Source organism: Cupressus sempervirens, chromosome 6 (genome assembly GCF_028749045.1).
Source record: "Cupressus sempervirens isolate cs-2001-9-10 chromosome 6, ASM2874904v1, whole genome shotgun sequence".
Taxonomy (NCBI): domain Eukaryota; kingdom Viridiplantae; phylum Streptophyta; class Pinopsida; order Cupressales; family Cupressaceae; genus Cupressus; species Cupressus sempervirens.
This window is the reverse complement of record NC_143123.1, coordinates 322,883,171-322,890,676: the sequence shown is the minus strand read 5'-3', so window position 1 is coordinate 322,890,676 and position 7,506 is coordinate 322,883,171.

Below are 7,506 nucleotides of genomic sequence, written 5' to 3'. Positions count from 1 at the left end.
TAGCTAGGAATAGTTGATTGTTTATTTTATTGTACCTAGTTTGATGACAGTTCTACAAGAATTTTTTATCAACCTAGCTAATCAGCAACTAGACCCATTTAACTGGGTTATGTCTTGTATATAAATGTATATGCATACATACATACATACATACATATATATATACATACATACATGCATGTATATATATACATAAATAATAGTAATATATGTATTGCATTTACATTTTCTTTGTCATTTCTTATAAGAGTGTTTCAAGGTTGGGAACCACTTCAACATCCTTTGCATAGTATAGAGGTAATGTCATTGTGGCAGAGGCTTCTACAAGGGAATGAGCCTTGTGATTATGGCAGTTATACAGAAGCAAAACTTGCTTCTTCAACTCCTTACACTCAACTCTTCACTAAAGTTATTCTTCCAGCAATAAGAATAGCTTCTACAAATTCTTGGGAGCCAAGGGACCCTGAACGTATGCTACATTTTTTGGAGACACGGGAGGAGTTTTCATAACATTTTGGATCATATAGTGATCCCCAAATAAATAGCAGCAGTAGATACTTGGGATCCTCGTAGGGAGAGTATGCCAATACATGCATGGTTACATCCTTTACTTCCATTTTTGGGCTAGTGTATGGAGCTTTTATTTCTATATACATATATACATACATATTTTTTTTAAAAAAAATTTGATAATGCAGCGAGCTATCGCAATTTTGACGTCTTGCCCGATAGGAAGCCATCACTCTTATAGCATTGTCATCACACACTATCACACCTAAGACAATAACTTTTGTCAGATAGTCATTGCTCGAATAACATTGTCATTGCAAGTCATCACCATTGTGATGTCCCATCTGACGGATGCTCGTTGGACCTATAGAAACTTCATCACATGTGTGACAAAAGACTGAAAAGTAGGTTGTCATAATTGCAACTGTCAGCCATCAAAATTATGACAATGTGAAGAGGTGCTCTTCCCTTTTCTTTTTTCCAAATTGCAACGACTTTAGGAGTCTCAATTGTGACGGACTAGCTTGTCGGACGTCACAATTTGCAACAACAAAAGTTTGCTGCTTGTCTAACAGGGTCCAATTCCTACTACTGTTGCTCAAGTGACTAGTGGTCATCGCAATTTGAGCCCAAATGTAATAGTGCATAGAGAATTAGAAGATTCAAAGGAGGAACTCAAATGTGTAGACATGGATTTTCATGTTCATCAAGATGGATATAAAAGTGAGGTAATTGTTGTAAATGAAGAACTACTGCTTTGCAAAGAACAATGTCTACAGGACGAGAATTTTGAATCCAATGTAGAGCAGTGCCTACAAGAGAGGATTGATTTAGAGGAAGAGATGAAAAATTGTGTGATAGATGTAGCTAATAATGATGAACACTGCCAATATGAAATTTTTATTCCTAAGGATTTTGAAAGTTCATATTACAAGAAAAGTTGTAGTTATTTAGATTAAGGCCACCAAAGTGGGAAAGTTCAAGAATTAGAGGAATATTTTAGTCAAATCAAAGAGCAACCCCAGCAGTAAAAAGTCAATGAAATTGAATGTAGATCAGATATTATTCACTTTCACTATAATGGAAAGCAAAATTCTATAGTTGATGCAATGGACAGTAGAATTTTGTAGTTGATACAAATGAAATTGTGCTTCCGTGCAAAGAACAATAGCCACAAGAGGTGAAGTTTCAATATAATATGGAGAACCACCATCAAGAGAGGATTGAATTGGAGAAGGTCAAAAAGTGCAAGTTAAATGAAGCCCACAATGGTAAAGAATCTCATTATGATGGAATAGAATCTAATAATTTTAAAATTTTAGATCACATTGAATGTAAAAACCATGCTGATGAAATTTGCCAAAACAAGGAAATAGTAGTTTTAGATAAATATTTCAGTCCTCACAAAGGACAAAATCAAGAGACAGTTAAAAATGGACCCCAAAATCAAATAGTTGCTACATATAAACATATACTTTCGAGCAAAGAACAAAGCCTAACCGCGAGCGCATTTGAATCACATTCAATTGATTTGGAGTTGGAAAATCATGAGGGAGATGTAGTTCAAACAATAAATAGTAGGTTGCAAATTGATGAAAAGAAAATGTTAGAAACAAATTTTTGAAATGGAAAAACCACTATTCTTTCTTTCATGCATTGGTTGACCATAAATAGAATTTTTTTGGGGATTGATAGGAGGGGAAAAAAATCACACACACACACAGCCATAGATTTAGTGGCTGAGGAAAACAGTAAAATTGGAGAGCATTCCATATTTTTCTATGTTACAATTCTTTCATATCTTGAATGTTTGTTTATATTTTGATCCTAGAATTATTGTCTACATTTTCTTAGTTTGTTGGGACTCAGTTATATCATTTTCATCCCTACTCATGTTCTTGAAACATTGTTTAGATTTTAGGTTTATTCCATGGGGAATGAGTTGTTTTATTTTCAACCATGTTCATCATAATCAACGCATTAGAAATGGGTGGTTGATTTGCCAAGGTTGTGTTACTTCTTCCTATCATAGGTGATAGTTTCATTCCCCTCCTTCCATTCTGAGATTAAACACCTAACATTGCCATGGTTTGGAGCTATAAATTTTGTGAAGTTTTTTTTTTATGAAGCACTGCATTTATGTAATACTTCTCGATATCTGTCAACCATCTGATTTTCCCTATTGAACAAGTTGTTTATGCTCACTTATATGTATGAGTGCCTTGTTAGATTTATTTAAGTCATAGTGGCCAATTAGTTGTGTTTCTTTTATCATATAAATAGTAAATGATATTTCACTGATCAAATGATTAAGTTAGTCATATTTGAATACTTATTTTATTTAATCAAATGATTAAATTAGTTATGAAATATTTTAATGACAAAAAAAAAGGTTGTTCAATTTTAATTCAATGATTAAATTGGTTCTATCTTATGTAATCGGATAGTGAGATTAATTCACCTTATTTAAATAATAATAGGAGGGTTATCAAATCTTCATAAAATTAAGATAATGAGGATAAATGATTAGTAAAATAGTCTGTTGTTGGATTGATCATTTAGTGTTAATTTATCAAGTGACGAAGTTTTTAACATCAATAGGAAATTTAAAAATATAAATCCCTGCAAAATAAATATGTTCTTTAAATTCTCTTCTTCCTATTTATTTAGAAGGGATATTCTTTTAAATATTTATGTCATGAGCTAGGATGTTTTTGCAAATTATTAGTATTATTATGGTTTTACTTACTACTTGTTGAATCTATTTTAAGGTATAGATTTCATAAAATGAGTAGACTAATATTGAGTTTCAAATGCCTTGTATCTTAAATATTTAAAATCAAGCATAGCATTAATGAATATTGTATGTAATTAGGGCTTTCATTGGTTAAGGTTTTGTGAGATGCATTTCATAAGAAAAGGGTTGGGTGTTCTAGTTTTTACTAGATGATTGTTGTGATGAAATTGTTAAGTAGTTCAATTTGGGAAGTAGGTAGCTCGGAGTTAGTATATATTTATCTTTGGAAATGTTTAGGGATCATAATACCAAGTTCTTTTAGAAATTACCTAATATAGATTCATTGGAGAGTGAGTTGTCGAGGTGCAAAAATGGGAGGAACTCTGACCACATTTTGGGTATTTATTTTGAACATAAGCCTTTATCTTCATTAATAAACTAAGAATGTGGTTTATATTTAGATTTTTTTGAGTAAGTTGCTACAAGAGTGGTAGTATATTGTATGATATATCTTATAGCTAAGGGCTCTACTTTATTTGAAATCATGATTGACCAAATTAATATAATGAAGCACTTCTTTACTCTATTTATTATCTTTGTTGAAATATGGTTATGAATGATGTCCCGATTGAAAATAGTGATGGTATTCCTATTTTGATTACCCATGGTAATGTATTTCTATTATTTATCCCTTGCGAATATACCTTATGGTTATCCATTTTGTGTCTTCATGTGTATCAAATTAAATTAAATGGTGAAATGTAGGGTGGAAATGTCCCTAACAATGTTATATTGGAAATTTTGTACTTGGATGTATTAAGTAGCACTACTCCATTACTTCCTTTAGCTTTTCTTGGTTAGACTTTCTCATTGTTGGGCTGAGTATCTTTCGTGTCAAAAAAGATTATGGGGAAGCTTAATAGCTTTGTGGTAGGGCGGTAAAGAACTCCTACAATATTCTCACCCTTGTGTTCTTAGGTAGGTTATGAAGCCTCTGTCAACTTGGAAGGAAAGTTTAGATCATGTTCGTATTCTAGTAAATGGTTATGGTTTCTTTTGGAACTTTCTATTTTATCTCCTATCTTCATACTAGTACATATTTATGTATTTCTTTAAATTTAATGGTAATTAAAATTATTGTGGACTGGTGCATACTAACCTTGACTCTTTTTTAATTCTCTACTTTTTAGGAAGATTATTGGCATGGATCTTGTTTGTAGGGGCAGTTTTTACATGGATGCATGAAGTGAAGAAAGTATTATTGAACCAACTTAAAAGAAAATAGCAAAGGAGATTCTCTCATTTGCAAAGAGGAAGACCAAGAGGAAACACTTGATTCAATATACTCAAAAACTTTTTTCCAAGATGCACTTGTTATGAATCGAGAAAGTGAAGAACTAATTAGTATAGTTGATGAACAAGAAGTTAAAAACCAGCACTATACATGTAAATATGATGCCTTTTCGAATTCTTGAATAGGTCTATATGTATATAGGAATGGAGTTTATTTTTTGGTATTATATTGAGAACTTGTGAAACCTCCAAAGTCATCGTAAATGGTTTGGACACAATATTTAAACTAACGATCTAGATGTTTACTTTTCATTGTTTAGGAACAATTCATTATTGGTTGAAGTGTAGATATACAACATGACTTTAACTTTTTTTAATTTCTTCACCACACATTTGTGTTTTGAAAGCATAGATTGGCAAGTTCTTAGATTGGTATCATTATCTAATTTGTTCCAATTGAAATCAAATTCTTCAACCATTGTTTGTATTGTTTCTAAGAAATTGATAAGAGAATAGTGTAGCTAGGAGATCTCTTCCTCTAGTTACATAAGTAGGGTAATGTGTTGGAATATGGAGTTTACATGTTGCAACATAATATTTGTGGGAGATGTAATTTTTTTTAGAACTTCTACACAGTTATCAAATTTACAATGACTAGTTGATTAGTGAAAACTCCATTTCCAATGTTGGTTGCAAATATATATACTTAGCCAAATCAGTTTCATTTTTTTTGTCTAAGCTTGGGCTGTAATTATTGTGAGATTTTATTTTTTTATGATTCCTTTGTATAAACTTTAATCTTTATGTATCATGAAGTCTAGGTGTTATTGGAGTTTGATAGTTGGTCGACTTCTTCATGTCCTTTTAAGCACATGACATACTTATATTTTTGACAAATGGTCAAATTGTATGCCTATTGCAACTCAAATTTAATGGGAAAATATTTGTGTTTGACTCTTTGTGTATTTTAGCTTGATTTGCAAAATGACTTTTCCAGATTTAATGGAATTTGCATATGTGGAATTTTTATTAAAACCACAATCTTTACCTCGTTGAAAACATTAGAGAATATTTTTGTTCAAAAGGTGTTTCTACGAAAAGTCGTCGAATGTGCTCTCTAAGATTTGTGAGCTCGTTGATGGTTAGTTTTATGATCACTTTGTTTAATTTAAATTCATTTCTATTGTGATTATATGGGCAAGTTAGATTTATCACTAAAAAAATGTAACAAAGTAATTGAAATCATGACCTTTTGTAACTTTATATATGGAAAACCACCATATTTTCCACCATATTAAAGGCTCTCTAAAATATGAGAATTCATTTCCTATAAGATTTTAGATTTGAAAAGTAAATGGAAAAATAATTCGTTGTATTTCTTCTATTTGTTGTCGTATTTAGGGTTCTCTAAAATATGAGAATTCATTTCTTTAAGGTTTTAGATTCGTGAAGTAAATGGAAAAATAATTTGTTGTACTTCTTCTATTTTTTGTTTTGAATTTGGGGTTTAAGAAGTACAATTTTGGGTTGTACAATGTTCGACTCCTCAATAAAGATTATGGACAAACAACTATACTTGACAAACATTGTTACAGTGTTTAATGACCAATATAGGGATTCTTCATTCATGGTATTTATGTCAATGAAGGGGAGAAATAAAGCCAACTCATAGAGATTTTCTCCTCATTTAACATGATTGCAGTGGATTATATTCCAAGAAATACAAAGGGTGTCCAATGTTCTTGCTTGATCAAAAACAATATATTGCTAACCCATTATAAAAGAGGAGGTTGGTTGTTATGTTGGCTGGGAAAAATGTCAAATAATACAATTCTTTTCCATTTTTGAATTGATAGGATATTAAAGTATTCAAAAATTGACAATTATTTTATTAATCTCTTCACTTAATATACAGGATAGACCCCAAAAAAAACATTAATTTTGATATTTTTTTGGATATTGAAATCATGTTACTTAAAAACTATTGAATGTTTAGATTTTATTAGTGTGAGAAATAGATTATCATACTTTCATTTCTTTTTTCTTCAATCTTAGTAATATCATTTTCAGCAGTGGGCATACATGCTCTAATAGTATTATTTTTGTTTGCATATAACATTTATAGAAATTAGAAATGTATGTTCTTACAAGAAATATTATAATTTGTTGACGGTATGTCCCTCAAACTTATTAGTATCATTTATGAATCTCATGAGCCTTAGTGTGATATTTTGTTGTTTTGGTCTTGGTTGTCTAGCAAAGAAATAATGCTTGATCATAAAAACATACCAAAAGAGAAAAGAATAAAAGAACCATCCAACTTTAGAGGCACATTTTTTAGAAGGAAGAAGAGGATGGCCCATTCATTATGCCTCTAAAAATAATTTAAAGTCTCCCCCCATAGGAACTTTGTCACAATGTCCATTTCAATTTATTTCTCAAACATTATTTTTGCATCCCCTATATACATTATTAAAACTAAAAATAATGTGTGTATTGTGCACATTGATATTTAACCACTCTTCCTTTTGGGAAAATGGAATGTACATACTAGAATGATAGTTCTAATGTTTAAATTAACCTTGAAAAGTGTTGAAATATTTAAGGATGTGGTCATGAGAACTTAAGGGCTTAAAATATGTTACTTTGATGAACCTATGAAAAGTCTCTTGATCCTTCGCTAAGAGACAACCACTTGTTGAAGCCTCTCCACCTACAAATGCTCCAACATATAGTGTTTCTAGACCTCTTAAATTTAAGTGATTATGAGTGGCATACATTTTCTATTTTCTTTGAAAATGAATAAAGTAGTCAGAGGAGAATACTTTACCTCTGCAATTGAGTTATACAAAATGGATCATGTGTTTGGTAGGTAGTGCTCTATTTGACCTCCAAATTTTAGGTGAATTTGGAATGGTAACTGTAGTGTGAGGTGTGTGTGTGTGTGTGTGTGTGTGTGAGTGGAG